Source organism: Delphinus delphis, chromosome 2 (assembly GCF_949987515.2).
Source record: "Delphinus delphis chromosome 2, mDelDel1.2, whole genome shotgun sequence".
NCBI classification, from domain to species: domain Eukaryota; kingdom Metazoa; phylum Chordata; class Mammalia; order Artiodactyla; family Delphinidae; genus Delphinus; species Delphinus delphis.
In genome coordinates, this window is record NC_082684.1 from 81,208,805 (window position 1) to 81,232,957 (window position 24,153).

Consider the following 24,153-nt stretch of genomic DNA (forward strand, 5'->3'; position numbering starts at 1 on the left):
AGACTGGGCTTTTTTTTTTTTTAACATCTTTATTGGAGTATAATTGCTTTACAATGGTGTGTTAGTTTCTGCCGTATAACAAAGTGAATCAGCTATACATATACATATATCCCCATATCTCCTCCCTCTTGCGTCTCCCTCCCACCCTCCCTATTCCACCCCTCTAGGTGGTCACAAAGCACCCAGCTGATCTCCATGTGCTGTGCAGCTGCTTGCCACTAGCTATCTATTTTACATTTGGTAGTGTATATATGTCCATGCCACTCTCTCACTTCGTCCCAGCTTACCCTTCCCCCTCCCCATGTTGTCAAGTCCGTAGAGAAAGACTGGGCTTTGCTTTTCACTTGGCCATTAGCAAGTCATCTCATCTCTCTGAGCCTCCCTTTGCTCATTTATAAAATAGGATAATAATACCTCACATGTCATTGGCATGGTTGGGAAAATGATTGGAATGATGATAATTAAATAAAAAGTTAAAATATCAAAGCTAAAAACTGTAACTATACTTTGCATTGAAAAAAAATCCCTAAAAACTAATGACATTGTTTTTCTATTATTTTAAAAGCACTAATAAACCATTTGAAATATTTGTAAGATCTATAAACCTCTGATTTCTAAAATTGATCTTTCATAGCTTGAATATGATGTGCTTTGTTGTCCATGGATACCTGGTAGCATTTATAATTACTATTTCTAAACATCTAATTTAGCAATATTTTCATGTCAGCTCTCCTCTAGTTATTTTCCATATATTGTTTTCCAAACGAGAACATTTCCCATCTTTGTCTTTGAAATCATCTTACTACAAATCAGTCACATTTCTACTTCCTAGAAAGCTGGAGAGTGTCACCAAAATTTCTGGTAAAGATAAACCCTCGTCTTATTTTGTACTGTGAAATGCCTGGTCTTCATGATTTTAGAAAATTCTACATCAGGACTGATATCGAGTCTACAAAATTATGTTTTCAAACACCAAACATCATATGGAAATGAAAAAAAACAGATTTCAAACTTCTAAGTGTTCATATCTCAAGCTCCTACCCATTTCATTTGTCATCTTTTTCCTTTCCATCAAGCCATAGAAGTTTGACCTCAGGAAGGTCAATAAGTGCAGTATTTCATTTTAATATTTTTATACTCCAAAAATCAAATTGTTTATATTCTAAAAATTAACAGTCATTTTATGGATACCAATACCTCACTGATTTCCTATATTCTCCCAAATTCCTAAATCATTTCAAAGCTATGACATGCCATGTTAACAGTTAAAAATATGAAAAATAGAAACAAAAAAGGCAATTTCCCAAATAGAATGCATTTAATCATGTTGAAATGAGAGCTCGTCCTATAGGGCTGACCTTTACCCCATCTCATACTTCCTGGATTCTTAGGTTTGTGGCCTTGGCTTACAAGGGTTAATGTAGCTAAATCAAGGATCAGATGGACAATGGGGCATGAGAAACTATGTCCTCCCGTTAAATCTGTAGGCCATGCTGGGTCAAGAACAGAACAGTCTTTTCCTTGTCTCCGGCTTTTCTGGTTTTTTTCGGTGAGAAAGTGAGTGAGTATAAGATAGACACACCCATCAGAACTGTTCTTGGCACCTTGTATGTGCCAATCAGGGCAAAATACTTTAAAAAAAAAATATTCCTAGTAACACATGCTCACAAGAGCAGAGTCAGTCTCATATTTTCCCAAAGATCAAAATATCAAGAGATGGGAAATCCCTCCTAGAACAACCTTATTATCTAGACTAAGGCAAGCACCTGGGGAATTAATAGCTGACATACCTCATTTTAAACATCTACCATATGTTCGTGGAAAATACCGCTACGTTACTTATCACTTTCTGTTTTTCTTTCATTGGTTTATGTTTTGCCTTGAATAAAAACCGCATGAAAACACAGTCTTACGTTACCAGGTATGTGGCTCCTCCATGGAATAGCTCAATAACATTTTTAGTGTTATGCAAACAAAAGTGGCTCCTCAAATCAGTGTAGGATGAACTGCTTGACGAGTGCTGTTGGAATTTCAGTAAACTTTTCCCTAACATTGCCCAGGTGCAGATACACCCCAATTGCTTTTTTCCCTTTTTGTTTTTTAAAATCACGTATCTGTGTTTCCGTGTTCTTCAAATTTATTCAAAGCAGCGTCATGAAATTTCTTAAGGCAAGGCAGTGAGTTCACAAAAACTGAGTTTTTTTTAAGCGTTCCGGGAATTTACTGAACGCCTACCGCGTGCTATAGGCTTTGCACACACTCTCATTCATTTTCCTCTTCTGGACAACACGGTGAGATAAATATTACCAGCCCCATTTTGGAGAAATTGAGCTTCTGAGCGGGTAAGTTCTGTGCTTAAGGTCACATAGCTAGTGAGTGGCAGAGCTGGGAATCCAACTGTTTTTCTTTTTTTTTTTTAACACTTCCAACTACTTGTTTATTGTTTTGACTGGCACACAGTTGAGATGTTCACATGCACAGCCTCTCCCGGGGTGAGTCCAAGGTTATACAACATTAAGGAAGCCAACATGAATGAAGGTGGGTGACAGTGGTATCATGTATATACACTAATACATGTATATCACTTGGAAACATCAGTTCTTAAATGATGTGACCCACCACAGCGGGTGGAGACACAGGGCTCTACCTCTGTGCTTCAAAACCTAGATAGACAGCAGTAGATCTGAGGGCTGAGACTGAATTGTTTATAAGTTTGATGTAACTAATGAGCAGATTTGGAGAAAGGTGTCATTTTTATCTGTTTGGTTTTTAGTACGATCCGTGGGGCATGCAATTTAATTCATTGTCATTGACCACCTACTACGAGCAAGCCCTAAGCTTGCATGGGATACAAAGAGCAAGAAAACACAACTGCTGCCTGAAAACTTAAAAACTCAACTAGAGGAGGTGTGGTAAGTACACGAATAACAATTCAACCGTATAGTTTTAGAACTGACATTCGGTTGAGGAAAAACAGACTTTTCAAGATGGTTACTTAAAACCAGGCTTCTCACAGGATCAATATTAAGGAAAAGGATTTAAATCAAATCCATAAAATAGACAGTAACAAATGAGACACACTGATACACAGCTTAAAAAAAAATGTTGATTGGGAGGAATGGGGAACTAGGGTAGCAAAGTGTTTAAAAGCATACTCATGTGACCTTGGCTAAGTCTTGGGTCCCTCATCTATGAGAGGAATAATACGTATGCCATAGAACTGTCATATTTAAGAAGGTAACCCCTGCAATAAACTACGTAGCAGCACAGTGCCTAGCTCACAGTCAACTCATAACATTAATAAATATCAACTCATAATATTAACATACACAAAAGGCTCGCTAGCTGTGTTACTCTAAAAGCTGATACAGCAGGACCCTTCCATAAGTGGAACTCCTTACCTCTAATTCCTTACATTAAACTTTAGGAGAACCTGGCTGATCTTTATCTTCTTGAGTGATTTCTAGTAATCAGGGCTTCAGTGAACACAGGCCACACAGAGAAGTGCATTCAGAACCAGAAGTCTAACCAGGGGAGAGTCTAAACAAGCAACCCTAATTCCACTCCATCTACTGCTTGCTGGGCAACTATTATACACAAAATGCTTTTCATAGGGCCAAGGTGACCCGCATTGAAAACGTTACCTCTCTAGCCCTCCAGAAGGGCACATACTCTACAAGCACAAATTAACAGGTCACAAATTTTGATAAGCAGCTGTTTTTTGGTGAAACCATGGACATCTTCTATATTTCACAAGATGATACATTACACATAAAAACTTCTTAACAATTAACCCGGGCTTCCCTGGTGGTGCAGTGGTTAAGAATCCGCCTGCCAATGCAGGGGATATGGGTTCGAGCCCTGGTCCGGGAAGATCCCATATGCTGTGGACCAACTAAACCCGGGAGCCACAACTACTGAGCCCGTGCACCTAGAGCCTGCGCTCCGCAACAAGAGAAGTCCTGCTCGCCGAAGTCTGTGCGCGGCAATGAAGACCCAACTCAGCCACAAATAAATAAATAAAAACAATTAACCCACATTTCTTCTCAGCAACACAAATCTGTTTCTGGTCTTCAGGCCAATTTCCTTGGCATTTACAACAGCAACAGCAGCAATAAGGATTAACCGTTGGTTAAGTGCATACTAGGTGCCAGAGACTGTGTTGGGTGATTTACATACATTTTTGCTAATGCTCAAAGCAACGCTGCATGTTACAGATGCAGAATCTGAGATGGTAAAATGACCTGCCGGAGGTGCCTCTGTCAGTGATGAGCAGAATCTAGATTAGATGAACCCAGGCCAGTCGAGCTCCAGGATCTGTGCTCTTATCACTGTCCCACACTGGAGTTCCTGTTCCAGGCACTGACAAGTGCTTTTTATCACATTCTTGCTTATTACCCGGATCATTTTATTTTGAAACGTTAAAAAAAGTACTAATTATTACCTAAGTAGAACATGTGAATTGCTGAATACTTAGAAAGATAAAAAATGCAAAAGAAAACAAATTAAATCCTAGACAATTCTTCACCCAGAATGGGCACAACTAATATTTTGTGTCATAACTCCACAAAACATTTTCCGTATGGATATATTTTAATTTGTATTATTTTTAAAAAATGGGTTCATGTTGCATGTACTATATTCTAACCTGCTTTTTAAAACTGGCATGAACATCTTCCCGTACCAATAAAGATATATCTCCAGTGTTATTACTATTTTTTAATTTAGGTAATTTAATTGTCCTTTCTATGGCAACTAACACTCTTTGAACTGAAGTCCAGGTCTGAGCAGCAGCTCTTGACAAATGTCCATATAAGTAAAACCCTTAGGTTTACCCACTACTATTTCTTACGGCTGCATAATATTCCACAATATGGATGCCCCACAATTTGTCTAATTTGTTCTCAATTACTAGAAGATAGATTGCTTCCAGTGTTATGACTAAACAACAACTGTAATCAATATCTACTTATGTCTTTGCTCATTAAATCATTAACTTTTTAGGAAAACGGCTAGAAGTGGAAATGTGGGGTCACAAGTATGCATTTTTTAAGGCTGGATTCTCCAGAAAGGTTATATCAATGTAGGCACGTGACAGTGCCCATCTCCCATATCCTTGCCAACACTGGTGCTACCATTCTTTTTGCTGTATGCCAATTTGATACATGAAAATCGGTATCGTATTTTATTTCCTCAAGTACTAGTGGAGATAAACTTTTTCCATGGCTACTGATCGTTTCCATTTTTCACTAGTGAATTACTTAGAGTGGAGTTTCATCAGATTCATGTTTATCCAACTATATACACTTAGCAACATAATCATTTGTTATTAAAATTACTATAAAATTATATTTTGCATACATCCTCTTTCTTACTATAGCCCATTACATTTTAGTAGACTGTCACTTGTCTTTTAATTTTGTTTATGGTGTCTCTTGCCATACAGAAAGTTTGATTATTTAATAGTTGTATCTAACAGTGTTTTCTGCCCCTGAGATCATGCATAGAAAGGCTTCTTTAACTTAAATTTACACAACTGTGTAACTAATTTTATTCCAATTGTTGTTTTATTTCTTACACTGAAATTTTTAATTCATTAGGAATCAGATGACATAATCTATTCTGTCTTCTCCCATCTGAGATGCCATCTTTATTTTAAAGTAAATTCTTATGTAAGCTTTGGTATAGTTCTGTACTTTCTCTTCTGTTCCACTGATAGACATGTTCATTTCTGTGCCAGTTCAAAGCTGACAGTTAGCTTTATAATGCATATTAATTAAAGTAGGGCTATAACCTACTTTTACTGCCCTTTAAAAAAATCATAATCTATATTAGTGCTTTTTCTTTCAAAATAAAACTTAGAATAATTTTTGTCACGCTTCTTCCACAAAAAATTCTAAGGTTTTGATAAATTGGGAAAAAGTGATATCTTTACAATATATCTCTCCATTTATTCAAGTTTTCTTTTATGTCCCTCAATTTCACTTTTTTTCAAATAGAAATAAAACATATCTTTTAAAGTTATTATTTGATACTATGTATGTATTTTGTGATTCTGTCTTTTTCTTATTTTCTCTTATTGCTGATAAGTAACAAGCTACTGATATTTGTATACTGGTTTTGTGACAAATGAACTCACATTGTTTTGAATAGTTGTAATTTGATTATTTTCATTTCATTTCATTCTTTTGTTCAGGTAAGCAATTATTTCATTTGCAAATTATTTAAATTTTTCTCCTCCTTTCTGGTATTCATACTTTGTTTCTTTTTTTCCTCTTGCTGCATTGACCAGAATATCTAGAGCAACTTTGAGAAAAGCTGAAAAAGTGTTGTGAGACTATCTCTAGGGGTTCCTTATCTGATATGATACTAGGTATTATTTTCTGATACATATTCTTTCTCATGTTAAAATATCCTTTTATCCCTTATTCATTAAGTACTTAAAAATCAGGAACGGATGTTGACTTTTACTTACTTTTTAGCAATTAATGTAATTATCATATGGGTTTTCTCTTGATCTACTGACATAAATTGTATTAATGCATTTTCTGATGGTGGAATATTTTTATATTCCTGGAAGAAATTCTACTAGATTCTACTGCATTTTGAAAACACATTTTAAAATTTGGCTTATTAATATTCTACTTAGGATATTTGAGTCTATTTTCATAAGAGATCATATCCATTTTTTCCATGTCTTATCTTTTGTCTGATTTGATACTAGCTTTTATAAAATCATGATGTTCATCCTTTTCTATGTTTTGGAATTATTTAAATAGTAGAGGAATTTTTACAAGAAATTGAGTACATGTCACCATAAAACAGCCTAGGTCTACCATCCTTCTGGGAGAGAGAGACGCTTAGTTTATAGACAATTGTTTTGTTTTCTTTCATGAGTATTGGTATATTCAGGTTTGCTGCTTCTTGAATCATTTTTTGTAATATGTATTTACATTTTTCTTTTTTTCATTAAAAAGTGAGACATGATCCACATATCATAAATTCACCCTTTAAAAGTGTACAATGCAGCAGCTTTTACTATATTCACAACGTTGTGCAACCATCATAACTATCAAATTCCAGAACATTCTCATCACCCCAAAAAGAAACCCCATACCTACGAGCAGTCACTCCCTATTCCTTCTTCCAGTCCTTGGCAAATACTAATCTACTTTCTGTCATGGATTTGCCTACTCTAGACATTTCATACAAATGGAATCATACAACATGTGATCTTTGGTGTCTTAGTATCATGTTTCACTAAGTATAAAGTTCTCAGGGTTCACCCATGTTGCAGCATAAATCAGTGTCTCATTCATTTTTAAGGCTGAATAATATTCCATTGTATGGATATATCACATTTTGTTTATCCATTCATCAGTTGATGGACATTTGGGCTGTTTCCAGTTTTTGGCTCTTATGAATAATGACGCTATAAATATCTGTATACAACTTTTTGAGTAGACATATGTTTTCTCTGGGCACATACCTAGGAATGGAACTGCTGGCTCATACGGTAACTCTCTGTTTACCCTTTCAAGGAACTGCTAGACTGTTTTCCAACATGGTTGCACCATTTTACATTCTCATTAGCAATGTATAAGGGCTTAATTTCTCCACATCCTCGTCAATATATAGTCTTTTTTATTATAGCCATCATCATGGGTGTGAAGTATATATAATTGTTTAAAGAAAATAATTCAGTTCATTAAGATTTTCAAAACTATTAACAAAAGTTTATAATTTTTATTTATAATCATTACCTCCTCTTTAGCTATAGTTATTTCTTCTTTCTCATTCCTTATTTTATATGTTTGTAGCCATCTTTTTTTCTTGATTCGTCAAGTATTTTTACTTTCTAACTGTAGTGGAGATTTTGATTTTCAAAGACTAGTTTTTGAATATACTTATTGCCAACGGTTTTTGTAATTATTAATTTTGCTCCTTATTTCTATTAGTTCTCATTCTCTTTCCTTGCAGACTCCACTTGTTTTCATTCATTCTAGCTTAATAATTAATTATTTAATGGTTTAAATATTTCTCTACGTATAGCTTTGACTGCATCTCTTGTGGTTTTATTTGTAGTGTTTTCACTGTCATTGATTTTTAAATTGTCTTGTAATTTCAATTTTGGTTTCATCATTGATGACAGAGTTGTTTGAGGGAAAGTTTTTTTTGTTATTATGTTAGATAACTAACTTTTGGATATTTGCTTTTAATTTTTATTATTAATTTCTCATTTTATTTTATTGTGGTCAAAGGATGTGGCCTAATTAATCTCTGAGGTTCGCAATTAACTGAGATATTGAGGACTAACGTATACTCAATCATTAAACTTGTTTTATGGGTACTAAAAAAGAAGATATATTATTTTTAGCAGGCTACTAGATTTTGAGAAAAATCTGTTATATTGATTAAATTCATTTTTGCTCTGGTGTTTTGGAAGATAAATGTTATTTTAATTTTTCTAGAGTTATCATTATACTTTCAGTATTATTCCTTAGGCTGCATTTCTTTATTTCTTTGAATCAAATAACAGAGTGAATTATATCTTTCACATTTATCATTTATGAAACAAGGAGCTTGACACTTTACACTATATCCCCTATTCCTCAATCTTTGCCAATATAATCTAAGTTTTAAGTCAGAAACATTTTTGACTTATTATTTCTTAAATAAGACATCTGCTTTTCAGAAATTTTTCTTTTGCCTCTAATTTTATACTATATGTTGTGACAATTATTTAGCTACTTTTATTTTGGCTGCTTTCAAAACTCACTTTAATTTTAGACCATGACTTCCCCATTCCTGAATTCTCAAATTGGCTTTCTCTATCAGTTAGCTGAAATATATCTACAAGCAGTTTTTACTTTATCCAAGAATATATATCATTAGTATTTTTTAAATTGTCTGTCTGAAAATGATCAACAGTTTGTTTTGTATAATACAATTGAGTCACAAGATTTTTTCCTTAAATTCTGGAGTTCTTTCATTTTCTTCCGGTATTTTTGGCAGGAGGTTTCAGACCAATTTGACATCAATCTATCTGTATTTATCTATCATCTAGTTCCTTTGGTAAACAGGCATGGTTCTTTTTCCACCTGTATATTTTTCACTCAACATTTTTGTAACCCAATATTTGACCATGAGTCAGCGAGTGCTTTCAACCTGTGTATATAGTCCTTTCTTTAATTCAGGAAAGTTATCATTTTTTTCTCTTATATTCTTGATTACCACTTTTAAAATAAATACTTAGCTTTCCTGAAGTAGGAACAATTACCCATCTTTTAGTCTTCCAGTCTCGGTTTTTGTGTCATCACTTTCTCTCCCATTATTTTCATCTTTCTGTGCTTCTCTGCTCCATTGTGGGAAATATGTTCAAATTTGCCCTCCTCCATCACGCTACAATTTTCTGCAGGATCAATTCTGTTTTCACTGCTCACAACGTGTTTTAATCTTGCACTTGCACTTTTAGCTTCCTTTCATCTTCTCCTGTTCTTTACCTCATCATTTTCCTTTCCATTCTATAAGTTAGCCTTTTCATAGAGCCCTTGTTTTCTTTATATACAGTATTCTGATAATTTCTTCCAGATCTTGAATTAGAGCATCTTCAGATGTGTAATTAGCTTTATTCGCTTTATTTTGAGTGGATATAGCACTTGGAAAACTGAAATTCACAGCCTGAAGAACTAATATATTTTTTTCCGTCAATGTCCCACTTCCCACTGTGGCCTCCTCCTGAGGAACACACCTATTAGAATACCCTGCACCACTGTTAACGTTCCCCTAACTTTCTGTTCATTTGCTTCCTGAGAATTTCACTATCTGTTTGTTGTAAAAGGTGGCTGTTGCAGTGCAGGGGAAATGATACCCTCAGAGCAGCTCCTGAGGCTGAGACAGGGGTTTCTGCTCAGATTTCTGGCTGGCACAATTCCTGGTTCACTGGGTCAGGAGGCAGATGGTGATGGAGCTGTGAAGCATATTCTTACCTCTCACCACACTAATTCTTTTTTTTTTTTTTTTTGCGGTACGCGGGCCTCTCAATGCTGTGGCCTCTCCCGTTGTCGAGCACAGACTCTGGACGTGCAGGCCCAGCGGCGATGGCCCACGGGCCCAGTCGCTCCACGGCACGCGGGACCCTCCCGGACCGGGGCACAAACCCGCGTCCCCCACATCGGCAGGTGGCCTCCCAACCACCGCGCCACCAGGGAAGCCCCACACTAATTCTTTTATGTAGTAAAGAGGGGATATGTTATGAGCTGAAGTTCCATATGCCTTATAAATAGGGGTCTACTCTTCCCAGATTCTATCAGTCTTGGTTTCTGATGCTATCATAATTTTTATTATGCATTGTGTTTTCCTGGGTATTGAGAGAGAAATTAGGAGGAATAATACTGGGAACGGCTAGTTATATCCATTTTGATACGGTCTCTGTTGCCCCAGATTTTCACCTCATTTTATTGTGGAGATGGTCAGGTCTGGCTGCTCATTAGCAAAATTTAACTCTTTTTTGTATTCTTAGTTAAACATAATCATGCCTTCTGTATTCATCTGGAGCTTCCAGGGTAGGCGTTATTAAGCTAATGTCTCTCAGTTCCAAACTCTTTTGTCCTCTGCTTTGGGATGCTGGGCTGGGACATCACAAACTGTACTTTTCTTCCACTCCCAGGTTTCCTGTTAGGCACTGCCATTAGGGAACACCGGAGGGAGACTGGAAAGGCAAGAGGAGGGAATGGAACTTGCTCCTTCCTCTGCTCCTATGTCCCACCCACGTTGCCCTTACAAGGGCACTTCAGTCTGGCAGCTACATTTGGTTCCAGTCTCCAGCTTTCTTCAGCACTCCCAGAATCAACTTCATTGTGCCCACGCAGAGGTGTCAGGACTGGTTTGAAACTGCCCCTCCCTCAGAGATCTGAGCCCAGCTCCTGAGGTACCAGCACTAGCTGAGTGATGCCCTTTCTCAGAGGACTGAGCCCCAGCTTTACAGGTTCCTCCTCTGACCTTCTAGGATCTGCTGACCCTAGCATCTCCCTTTTGTCCCCTCAGCTCAAGCAATGGTGTTAACTCAGTGTTTTCTATCGTGCTTTGCTTTGCTTTTTCATGTTACCGAGACTCATTTAAGCAAATCCCTATGTTGAATTCTCTCTGTTAAAATAACTACTGTGATTCTTGTTTTCTTGAGTGACCTTGACTGATACGCAAGGGGCTTTCATAAAATGTTTCTGAACACACAAACTGCAGGAAGCAAGGCCAGGAGGTGCAGGAGTATGCTTGGTGATGGTGAAGTGGGTACCCCAAAAGAGTTAGATGAAAAAAGGAAACTTTCTAGATTACAGCACTGCCAGATGACTGAGGGTGAGGTGGGGTGTGTGAGACAGAGAGTGCACACAAGGAAGTGGGAAAGGGAGAGATAAAAAGGTTGTAGACGCAAAGGTGAACTTCTAAACCTTAGAAATCCTGCCTGGAGCAAAACCCTTCTCGGGGTGAGATAACATTGCTTGTGTACTTTCTGAAGAGAAGTCACACCAGGTTATGGTTCTTAAGAGCAGGATCTCTCAGAGGCTGGGCAAAGTTATGATAAACGGTCACTAAAAATGAGATCAACTCTACCATGAGCCACTTATTAACATGGTAAAACTCTGGTGGCACAGAAAAGGCATGCCAACCAGGGAGCTGAGAGTCCCTCATCTCCCTCTCTGTTCATGGAGATCCTCTTCACCTGATCTGAAATGAATTTCAGTCATGTCTCATTTTTCTCAAACGCTTGATTCAGTCAACAAATTCAGCACTGGGATTAGATCAGAGAAGACATAACACTCAGTTTTTCTGCTGAGAATACTTTTTGCACTGAACATCAGATCTATGCAAAATTTTGGCTCAGCTATTTTATCATTTTTTGATGGATATAATTTTGTGTTTTAGAAATTCCCATTCATCTCACTGGAACACCATTTTAGATTCTTAAAGATGCCAGATACTTATTATCATCCAAATGGGTCACATTCGATTCTTTTTATGGAGGGAGAGAACTTTACCCTTTGGGGAACCTCAAAGCAATGCAAGTTTTTTGTTTGTTTATCAATTTCCCAATTGTATTGCAAATATGAGTTCAGTGACAATGGTTGTTAGCTGCCATTTCTGTCATTTATTTTGGGAAACCTTTCAGAAACAGCAAAAACATTGCCGTTTCTAACAAGTGTCCTTTCTAGACAACTGCTATGACTCTATTTGCTACAATAGATAACAGTTTGAGGAAAATAGCTTGTCTTGGCCCAGGACCGAACACCCCAAGGCACGCTGCAGAAGTCATTACATAACAGATTTGTGGAGACACGGAAAAGATTTACTAAAGTAGAAATTTACAATGAATAACCATTCATTATGGAAATCTCTTAAACAATGACCACCAATCATTTACCCAGATGAAGACAACTCCTGTCTCTCTTCAATGAGATGTTCAAGATTTGGCAGGTTCCCAAAACAACAATTTTGTATTCACCCAAGAATTTCCAAAGCATTTGAAGAAGGTTAATTCAGTATCTTCCATAATATAATAATAAATCATATACTTCTGGATGATCCTAAGCCTTTTTCATGGAAGAAGACACCAAAGTAATATAGGGAAACCCATTTTAAGAACATAAAGAAGGCCAGCAAAAAAAATGGGGCCCCATTTTGCGGACCTTTAGAGCTACCAGTCAATGCAAAGAGAGCTAGCTTCTGCAAAGACATCTTTAATTAATCCTCTCACTGCTAAGTTTCAAAACACCAACATTAAAACCATATTTTTTCTTTCTCTCCAAAGCCTGACATTTCCTCTGTTTACTTCCTCATTAGCCATCAGAAAATACGCTTAAGCACATACAAAGAATCATGCTATTTGAGAGTTAAACAAGTCAGCTTTAAACTAACACAAGAGGTTAAGTGACGGAATAGAGACCACTGGGGACAGAATCAAACTTATGGTTTTCCAACTAATTTTCAGTCCAATGTGATTTCTGCTAACACTGCCTCTATCTACCTACCTACCTTTTTATTGTACAGATGAATCAACTCTACCATCTATATGCTCATTACAGTATCTACCTTTAAAATTTACATTATTATAACAGAGTTAGGCTTGGCCTAGGTTCAGATTGGGAGAGGAGTCATATATGCCCTCAGGACTCTTCTTTCAGTTTCTTCTCCCTTGGATGCTCATGTGGTCTTCCAGCTACCCAGAGTCAGCAACCTTCTAAGACCCAGGCATATCTTCTGCCCAAGATTTCTCTACTTCTCTCAAGCCATCAAAACTCTGAGAGAACTTCTAAGTGAAAATGATTGTCACCATTGGTCTAATCATATAAATTTAACTAGGACGACAACTCTACTGGTGTGATTGTACTTCTGTTACTACTGGACAACTCGTTTTGGAAGGCTATGTGCCAGTCACTGCACTAAGTACTTTATTACACCATATTTCTTATAATAGAAGAGCTTAATTGCTGGTTTATCAGCAGCTATGTGGTGCTGCCAGATGTTTCTTGAATATTATACGGTTGCTGTTTGTGTAGTGAAAGTACGGTCTAGTACCATGCCTTGCTTACTCATTGGTATACCCCATGAAGCTGTAGGTACTTGAAGGCATGGAATTGTATTCTCATCTTTAAGCAGAGTTCTTATTTTTTTACACACTCCAAAAAAAAAAAAAATACAGTGAGAGTTGAAATTTAAATCTATTGGTTAAATGATATTGGTTAAATCTATCAGTTAAATAAATTCACCTGTGGTTTGTGAAATCTGCAGGGAAAAATTAATTTTGTCTAATAACAGATCAGCAAACAGAGCTAGTGTAGAAATTATAAATTAATGAACATTAAAATAAAATGGCAATTTTTAGCACCTGAGCTGTAAATATAATCTCTTGTTCACCTAAATCATTTTCAAAGTATCTCTTTTTTGACACTCCTGGACATTTTTTATTTGAAATCATTATTTTGGTGTGAATTTTTACCTGTCAAATGAACCAGTCAAAGAAAAATGAGAAAAGAAGGCAATAGGAACATACAGCTTAACTAACTGTCAAGTTTATTGGGGTGTGTGTTTTTTTTAAAACAGCTTTGAGATACAATTCACACACCTACAAGGCACTCATTTAAAGAATACAATTTGATGTTTTTAAGTATATTGTAGAGTTTTAAAAGAAGAAAGACTTAATGTTTTTAGTACAATAGTTTAAAGTGTGAGTGCCAGATAAAGATGTATGCTTCTCGGAAAAAAAAAAAAATCCTGATATTCAGAGCTATTAGATAAAATCTTTTCTTGAGGAAGGATTTGAAGCCCTGAAAATCTAGGAAGTGTAAATCCAACGTGTGCTAAACACAAGACTGTAACGATTTTTCTTGGAATGAATAAATGTGAGTTCTTTGCCTCTTTAATTTCCATGAATCAAGGGCATGTATAACTATTTTTCAGCCTTACCTCATGAAAGCTTTGAGCTTTCCCTTCATGTTAAAATATATTATTTAACATTTGAGTGTGTCAACACCACATTAGGTACTTTAAAAGAACAGAATTAGCCATGCTTCCTACTCAGGGGACTTGTCTAGTAAGTATCAAACTAAAGCAAAATGCTATAGTATTCCCTCACATCAAGCAACCCACAGAGTGGTATTTTCCCTTATTTCTACCATAAAATCAATGAGCTTTTTCTCTTTTTTATACAAACTCAAAGGAACACCCTTTGATTTAACATATACCTTTAGAACTTCTGTTTGGGCACATTCCACATCCTATTCTTTTATCATGGGACAGCATCAGCGACTAGACCTAAAATTAGACCTATTAAACGTGGTTTTTGTTACAAAGCAAAAGGAGATTCCATTTTCAGGAACTCTACAATCACCCACATTATAGAAGATGGGACATTTAAACAAACAAGAGAGCTTATTTCTCCCATGCACCTACATAATGTGCACCAAATAAATGAAGCTGACAGTACACTGCAGTGAGAAAGCCTGAATAGAATAAATATAAAATGCTGCGGTCTGGGCATGCTTTTGCAGTATAATAACTAGAAGTAAAATTTTAATTAGACAGTAGTGTAGAACACTTTGCGGGTGTTAGAAGTATAAAGCAAGTAAAAAGCAAGTACAAAATCTTAAGGTTATTAAGCTATACTCTTTATAAGATGATTAAAAGTATATATTAAAGTGTCCATTTTCAATCTAATGACTTGTTTAGTCATTGAATTACTAATTTGCTTCATTTATAATTTTACTACTCTCCTTAAACTTTTGGGTCTGCTAGATTAATTCTGCTTGTATAAATACACTGTAATCAACCAGATTAATTAGTCAAATTAGCTCAGTATTTCTTCCTCTATATTTAGAACTTGAAAAGTTCATAATGTTCAAATTAATAATTCAGCATTGGTTCCTAGTCTGAAGTCTTTTTAAAAACTAAATTTGATAGTGGCAAGAGTTACAAATTCAGAAATATTATAATGAAGCAAGCAGATGTACATTTTGAAACAGTGCCTCAATGGATATTAAAATGTCCTGAATAAATTCTTGCTACAGTTGGATTTAATGATATAAATTTTGGAAAGAAATAATGAAAGAAGACAATGGTAGCATACAGTGTTTTCTAAAAGACTGCAAACCAAGTTAATTTATTAAAAAATATTCACAATATTTTAAGTGTTTCTCAGAGGTTTGGAGTAAAGTACTTGAGAACTCAACTTGCTGACATTTGTCATTTCTCATAAACGGTATTATCAGTATGCTGGTTCACAGATACATTTGGGCAAGTTTGGCCTGGATGGTTCCCTCAGAACTCCCATTGAATCCAAGGTGGTATTTCATGGACAAAAAGTTCCTGTCTTAAGATATCAGGCCTTGAAACTGGGTCTCTGGATTCTCTCTACCAGAGTGTAGTGCTTTCTCAGAACAAATACTCGTGAAATTAGATAATTTCATTTTGCAAACAATCTGGAAAAGATTTGGAGAATGAGGACGAGGGGGAGAGGAAGGGGATGGTGAGAGGTTTTCTAGCACGGATTTTGAGTTTTGCCTTGAGATGCTTAGAATTGAAATAATCAAAAAGTAATCATATTACCTAACTTTGGATAGAAAATGTAAACTAATTCCAGTTTTCCAGTACCTACCCTTCCTGCTAAAACTATGAGTCTCCCTAATGGACAGAATGTATAATGAAATGTTAAATAATGCTTTCCCCCACCACTAATTCTTGTGAATTATCTGTAGCCGAGGACTGTCATACAATCATCTTATGTTCATGAAACAGCAGCAAAAAGTCACTGGGAAAGTTGTAGGCGTAGTTATGGAAAGATGGACACATCAATAAAATCAATCAAAATTAGAGCTAGCTAAATTGGTGCTCAGATTTTCTTCCAAATAATATGAGGAGAAACCCACGAAAGAATGCAATTCTGAAATCCTTTCCTACTTTGTAATTATTTAAATGAGGCAAAAAGAAACTCCTAGAATTCTAGTATTTAAATAATTCACATACTTTCATTTAAAAAAAAGGGTGAAGCCACTTGTCCAAGGTTTCCTGGGGCATCAAAATATAAGGATAAACAGCCATGTGACTCCTTATAATTCTCCTTTATAATCTTACTGCTAGATGGAGCTCTCAATATATTTCCTTAAGGAGAAAAACAGAAGAATGTGGTTATGGAAAAAAAAAGAGTAAATAAGCAGGAGTGATGCAAATTTTGCAATCTGATTGTTTAAAAAATATTTTAAAGACCATCTAAATCTTTGAGACTGGTTTCCTCATTTGTGAATAAAAAACATCGCCTCCTAGATACTTAACAGAAAGTATTTGTATATTTTAAATATTAAAAGATAATAGCTGCATATATGCGCTACACGGTCAAGCAGAATAATTTGGAGTTAAGCATTTTCAGCAATTTGAAAAGTCAAACTCAAATAATCAAATGTAACTGAGTCTACAAATGTCTTCAGGTAAACTCAGAAGACTGGATCAACAGTTTTTGTGCCCAAAAGGTATTTTCTACTGAGATTCGTATAGAACTTCGGAATTCTTTAAAGTATGGTAGTAATGGAGAGTGTGTGTATAAATATATATGTGTGTAAGTGCAGACATTTTTATGAACAAAATTCTGGAATGATCACCCTGTCACCAGGATCAAATAGAAGCTTGCATACCAGCTACTTCCCTAGGTATGAAGTTGAGATGATTTTTAGGGCCCCAATGTAGCCAAAGTAATTTTAGATTGAACACTTTGTTTTACCAAAGTAAAAAAAAAGTATGCACATCTCTATTCATGATGTGTGTGTGGGTGGTATAGTTTTGAGAACTTAAGGAGAGTGGTGCTTGCTATAACCTAGGCAGTGAGGGAAAGCATTTAAAAATACTGTCAACGATTCTGGCAGGAAAGACTGTATAAATATACTGTAGACTCAAACATAAGTGAGCTGGTTAAAAAAAGAAAAGAAACTGCAAATGAAAACTTCAAAACTTCTACCCCCACGATGAAATAAATTATATAAAGGAGGAAGTTATCAAGGGTTTTCATACCCACCATCTACCTAATTTCAAAAGCCCAGTTCTTAGAGAATTTTCTTTTCAAATCTGAGGGTTCAGTATTCCGCCAATATAATTGGTAGGATAGTCTTAGCATATTTTATGAAATCATTTATAAGGCTACCAAATGTCTTGGGAACTTTTTCCTCTAATCACTCCTGAATCCATCCAAATTGGTTTTAAATTATTCCATTCGTAATGGTAACTTTTTATTACAAACATGTTTTTTACTCCAATTTAAACACCGATATGTCAGTTTGAAGTTGAAATAATTAGATCCTACATGGTTTTTCATGCAGCACATTATTATATTATATCAAAAATCCTGTCCCATCATGGAAAAGATGTGGAAGGTTTCTATAAATTCCAAGTTAATTTATTACATTAAATGGCTTATACCATGCATGTAGGTATGCATATATTTTCAAACACACAAATATATAGAATCATGAATAAAACTCCAAAGCACTCCTTTGAAAGTGTTTGTTTTTTTTTTTCTTTTTAAAATCTTTACATGAATAATATCTAGCAACATGGACCTTGAACACTGATGATTCTGGCTAACACTTTTATCCTTTGCTTGAAATTACAGGATCAGTCTAGCCAGAATTTATGAGAACCAGACCCCGGACCTCACATAGCTCACATATTAGACCATTAGGCATCTAACTACCTCTGAACAATTTCAATGCATTATCTCGCCTTTTCCCTGGGGCACAAACTTCACTCGTCCATACTTTTAATATATTTTGTCTGCATGAAGCAGATCGAGTTATTACATGGCAGCAGATCACGACTTACAGAAATTTCATTGCTTCACAACGATGCAATGAACGGCCCTGTTCTCCACCCTGATGTGGAGCTGTAGGGGAATGGTCAATGCAACAAATGTCTGTAAATTATCTGGTGGTTTGTGTAAAGCCTATTTCATATTTTTACTTAAACACTTTAAACATTTCCATACATTCCCACCCATAGACACTTAACCAAAGAAACCCACACCCATACATATTTTTTTAAAATTACGTGCCACTTCAAATGGACTACTAAAGTGCTTTAGATAAGTGAAAACCACCTAACTTTTACTTTCCCCAGTAGGGTTTTTATATTCTTGATCGACCATCTCTTGCTTATATCTGTGTTTTGATTTGCAGATTTCTAAGTCTTCCAAGCCAGGAATTTATTTGCTCTTCAGAAAAGAAATTTAGTAATCAAGAATTAAAACTTAATTGATCTTTGAACTCCCTTAAACCTTTTACCTGGATTGCAAAACCATTATGTTGTTTTCTTTCATTAGGGTTTTTTTTTTTTTTCCAGCAAGGCTGAACAGGAAACAAGGGTGATCCTATCCCATCCCCAGAGACTGTTCATCAGCTAGCTCAGTTTACAGCTACTAAAAAAAAAAAAAAAACTGGCAGCAAACAGTACTTAGAAGTGTTGTATTTTATCATGTGGGACTATTATTATTGTGGTAGTGTGAGCAAACAATGGGCATTTTTCTCCTTAGACATGATGCTTTTGTGATTATTATTTTTCGTAATCCATTCTGAAGTTAGATTTCTGGGCTGGTTAACCACTTCCTCTAGTCTGTTATATATATATATATTTTTAAATCCTGGTTAACAATTGTGCTACTTGTCTTGTCCCAATAAAATACTTGGGAAAGGAAGACCAAGCTACTGTTATCTAAAACAATTTTCTCATTTAGTTCCAAACTAAAACAAACAGCAAGGAAAGGTCATTAGTCTCACAGACTAAAATTGTTTTGATGAAGGCCAGCTTTCCATTCTGTTGACAAGCGTCTCAATTCTTTTCAACAGCTCTGGGTGTCCACACTGGAAGAATGCAGAGCAGTCATCAGCCTCGGGGAACCAATGGCTCTTGGTGACAATCTGCAGAACTACCACTGATCAAACTATCGTTCCCCCCTCCTACTTTTTTATCTAAAGTTAGGATAATTAATAATATAAATGAGCTCTCAGAGTTAGGTCTGAATGTAAAGGCTGCTTGAACGTCTGCTGTTGATACCATTTAGCAATAGTGGGTTCTCAGAAGAATTACGTGTTTCTTCAGGGTGAAGTCAGGGAATCAAAGAGAATCTGCAAAACTTTACCAAGACTTCCTCCCAGAAGGCAGACACTGTGTTTTATTCTTATGAGCAGGTCAGGGATTGTGCCACAAAGTGGAAGCAGTAGGTAAGAGGCACGAGGCAGGTGGAAAGGGAGTGAGAACTCTGTGCATGACCCGACTTTCACGCCAGCAAGGGCGCTGAGGGCTGACCGGGCTTGTGATTAATGGCCAAGACCTCTCAGCTGCATGATTTCATCCCATTGTCTTCCTTGCTAAAAATAAGAACCACCATTTCTCCACCCAGAAATGGGAGTAACCCTATGTGTCACATCTTTGCAGTCAGGCCTCCCTTTATTACTTACTCTCCGAGATTTTAACTGAAGCCCTCTAACCTTTCCGAAACTGGACAGTCAGAGCTCTGAATCACTTGAAAGAGAAGCCCTCCAGGCTGGGAAGGGTAAATTCAAACAGCCTCTGGAAAGTTTGGGCTAAGAAGTGCTGTATAGAGACAGCCCAGGGATTTAGAAGTTGGGAAATTTAGGTTCTATTTTGAGCTATGCCTTGAGCGTGTTGCTCTCTTTACAAAAATTGCCAGATGTGAGAGGAAAGACTGCTTACTTGGTGGAGTGCTTGAAGAATTCTTAATTGGAGAAGCTGATTAAAGCTAAGAATGAAATTCAGCTTTTGGTTCTTTGAAAACACTGTAAAACAAACACACTGGGCTGAAAAGCTCTTTATCCTTCAAAGGTTAATTTTTATTGTCTGCCTGCACACTGAACTACATTCTACCTCTTTTTGAGGCAGAAAGAGCAATTTGCTATGTATTCACTCCGAGTTAGGAGAGATACCGGAAATCCAGGTATCACAGGGTTGGAAGGGCCACGGGTGATACTTAGTCCAGTGCCTCAGCCAATTCTTGATTCCCCTCTAATGCATGTGTCAAGGAACAAACACACCCGTCCTGAGCAAGCGGAGGTGGGTGGAGCCTACCACCTCCGGCGGCAACCCATTCCGCATTCTGATAACTGGTGCCTGGAAAGTGCTGACTGAGGTCAAGCTGAAATCCGCAGCCCTGCACCTTCAGTGATCCCTGTCCTGTCCTTGGTCATGTCACAGAGCAAGCCTAGTTACCTTCCTCCCCAGGACAATCTTTCCAACACTTACAGCTGTATTGTCCCCCTAACTGTTTGCTTCTCCAATTCAAACATCCCCTGTGGCTTCAGGCCATTTCTCATACCTCAGGCTTTTGAGGCAGGTCACCACACTGGCTATTTCATCACCAAGGGCTCAGGGTTGTCAATGTCCCCCTTAAAGGATGGAGCCTAAAACCGGTACCATCGTCCAAAGCCAGTCTGATCACTGTGGACTACATTCTGTGACTCCTATCATTCTGGATATTTTGTTGTATTAATATAAGGCTTTTTTTTCTTTTTATCCAAATCATATTGTGCTTACTGTTAGCTATGATCTCTCTTTCTGTCACATAGCTCCTGTCTTATACTTATGTAAGTGAATTTTGGTGCTTAAGCATTCTTTACACTTATGTTCTTTACAATTTTGTCTTGTTAGAGTTGGCTCATTGTTTCACCAGATCCAAAACTCCTTTTGGCCGTAGGAAACAAGCTGAATGATTCCTACTCTGTGGGAAGTGCACTGCTCTGAAGGCGTCCACATTGCACCAACGTGATTCATCCATGCAAGAGCTCTGTGACGTAGGGATTCCTCTCCTAACTTTGCTGATAAAACTAAGGCTGAAAGGTTACGCGAATTACGGATGGTCACACCCCTAGTATGTGGTGAAACCAAGGTTCAATTCTTAGCGATCTAACTGTGCACAGACTGTTTGTTGTATTATATTTGTTGTATTATATCTTAGGATTTCTTTAGATTCTCTTTCTGCCATTTGACATTTTGGCTCTCTCTTCGCCCACTATAAACAGAAAGAGCCATCAATGTGCTCAAACAATTCATTATTTTTAAAACAATTGCACATAACTGGGCTGAAGACAAAAGCCACTGGAGCTTGGGTTCCAGAAATCTGTGGGTGCTTTCTTTTTTTTTTTTGGCGGTACGCAGGCCTCTCACTGTTGTGGCCTCTCCCGTTGCGGAGCACAGGCTCCGGACGCGCAGGCTCAGCGGCCATGGCTCACGGGCCCAGCCGCTCCGCGGCATGTGGGATCTTCCCGACCGGGGCACGAACCAGTGTCCCCTGCATCGGCAAGCGGCCTCTCAACCACTGTGCCACCAGGGAAGCTCGGTGCTGACTTTCTTAACAAAGCCATCTGACCAAACTCTCACCAGCCTGTGACTTGTCATCATGTTCACAAGGACTGAATTGATTATTTAATACATACGGAGTGTCTGGTACATGCCAGGATCTGTGACAGGTAATGGACATAGAAAGATGAAAGACAAAGGCACCACGACAACTTTGTCAGAGGCCAAGATAGGTCTGGTTTAATTCATTCATAGAAAACCTGTGCTGACTCTTAGTGATCAATGGTTTCCTATTCTAATGGAGGGAAAATGTCACAGTGACACTTAGTTTGTCTGCCTGGGGGAAGGAAGTTAGTACTGAGCCCAGCAAAATGAGCAAAGCAAAGGGCACACAGAACAGTTTCACCAAGTAAGGATGCTGCTGCTTTGAGAATTGCAGGCGCTAGCCTATGGTAAGTCACTTGACCTAACTCATGGGAGTTTTTATTTTTAAGAGAACAGGGCCAAGGTTTTCATTCATCCAGCCATGTGACAAGTATTTCCCTTCCCTCAGAACCATTAACTTACAAGAAATACAGTTTCCAAAGTCAAATACATGTAGAATTCATTCAGAAGACATTCCATGAAAAGCCATCAAGGTGAAATCTGAAAAATGACTGTGGATAATTTAGCTTCCATTTATTGAACAACTATTATGTGCTTAGCACTGTATTGAGCACTTTTAGTCCTCATAGTAACCCTACTGGGAACGTTTTTTTACAAATGAGGAAACAGAGACTTGCAGACATTATGTCTCACAGCTGGTACATCAGAGTCATCAGACCCAGGACTTCTGACTCCAAAAGCAGTGTCCTTCCCACCTCCCACTTGAAAACAAGGTGAACCCTTGGCTTTTTGTCTTCAAGTACTCTTGGAGGAGGGAGTTTGGTGTGGTACCTAAGGTCATTACCTCATTATCAGGGCCAATAATTTCTTCACGCCTCAGTGTCTCAGTCGGTTGACTTTGATTAACAGGACCCACCTGGAGTCCCTACAGCAAGGCCTTGACAATGACTACAGTGGGGCACTTGGAGAACAGAAGTTTAGAGCTACCTCCTCCACTACCTGCTTGATGATATTTGAACTAATTTAAATAAAAAACAAGGTCTTTAGATTCTAATTAGGACCGAGGGCTCTTTACCACTATAACACAAACTTGCCATAGAAACTTACTACTTCTGCATAGAAACTTACCCACCCTTCTGCCTTTGATGGCTAAGATCTGTTGAAGAAGTTGTCCTTGCAGTTTTGGCCCTCATCCCTAATAGTGCCCCCCTCATTCCTGGCACCGAGAACTGTTAAGCTTTCCATGTCTCTCAAGGAACAAATCCCCGTCCTGCCCCTTCAAACCTCCTACTTGAAAATGATCTCACTACTTGCATTAAATAATGAAGTAGTCACCTAATACAAGCTTCCTCCCTTTTTCTCCTCTTCATATCACTAATTGTATCTATCCTCACCCAGCCTTAGAGAAACAACTGCTCCTCCACATTGCCAATGCTAATGTCTCCATGCGTGCCTTGGATTTCCTCACTTTTTCCCTTCTCGGTTGTTTTTTTCCCATCAGCTTGTCCCCCCCAGTCCCTTGAACTTCCAATCTCCTCACTTCTACCAGATCGTTTTTCTTTGCTTACAAATACGCTTGAGCATACACTCTCCTTTAAAAAAAAAAATCCATTCTCAACTCTGCTACCCCACCCCCTACAGCTAGCATCCTCTCTATTTTCACAGTCTTGAAAGAAGAGTCCAGTTCCGGACCCCCCACTCTGTCCTTCCCTCCTTGCAATCTGGCTTCTGCCCTTGTCACTCCACTGAGACTCGACAGACCCAAAGGTCACCAATGACTTCCTCATGGCCAAATTCAATGGTATTTGCTCCCTTTTGCCCCTCAACCTCTCTGTAGATCTAGCTCTGTTGATTATGCATTTCTTTTTCATAGTATTTATTTAGCAGTTACCTTATGTCAACCAAGGGAAATATGGAGGGCTCAGACTTGGGATGATCTTTCAAGATCCTATATTTTCTCGCTTTTCCGTTCTCTGGTATCTTCCTGAGCCTCGTTAACTCCTATCATTCCTAAACGTATGCTTCCTCAAGGATCTATCCTGGGCCCTCTTCTTTTCTCTGTATTCTTCAGTCACAGTCTCACAACTTCAGCTATTATTTCTTTCTTTTTTTTTTTTTTTTTTTTGCGGTATGCGGGCCTCTCACTGCCGTGGCCTCTCCCGTTGCGGAGCACAGGCTCCGGATGCACAGGCTCAGCGGCCATGG

At 37.6% G+C, this 24,153-nt stretch overlaps 1 protein-coding gene and 1 long non-coding RNA gene across 11 annotated transcripts in view; one reads left to right on the forward strand and one right to left on the reverse strand.

The window, feature by feature from the left end:
- Positions 1-24,153, reverse strand: part of MEIS2 (Meis homeobox 2) — a 200,552-nt gene that overhangs the window by 83,914 nt on the left and 92,485 nt on the right. The window lies entirely within an intron of this gene.
- LOC138413996 (uncharacterized) overlaps positions 1-24,153 on the forward strand; it is a 93,322-nt gene that overhangs the window by 29,536 nt on the left and 39,633 nt on the right. For 2 of the 4 annotated variants that reach the window (XR_011246367.1, XR_011246366.1), the window contains exons 2-3: positions 2,774-2,912; positions 19,377-21,338. This is a non-coding gene — a long non-coding RNA (uncharacterized lncRNA). Of the gene's footprint in view, positions 1-2,773; positions 2,913-19,376; positions 23,417-24,153 lie in introns of those variants that run through there. The other 2 variants (XR_011246365.1, XR_011246364.1) reach the window with 1 other exon arrangement.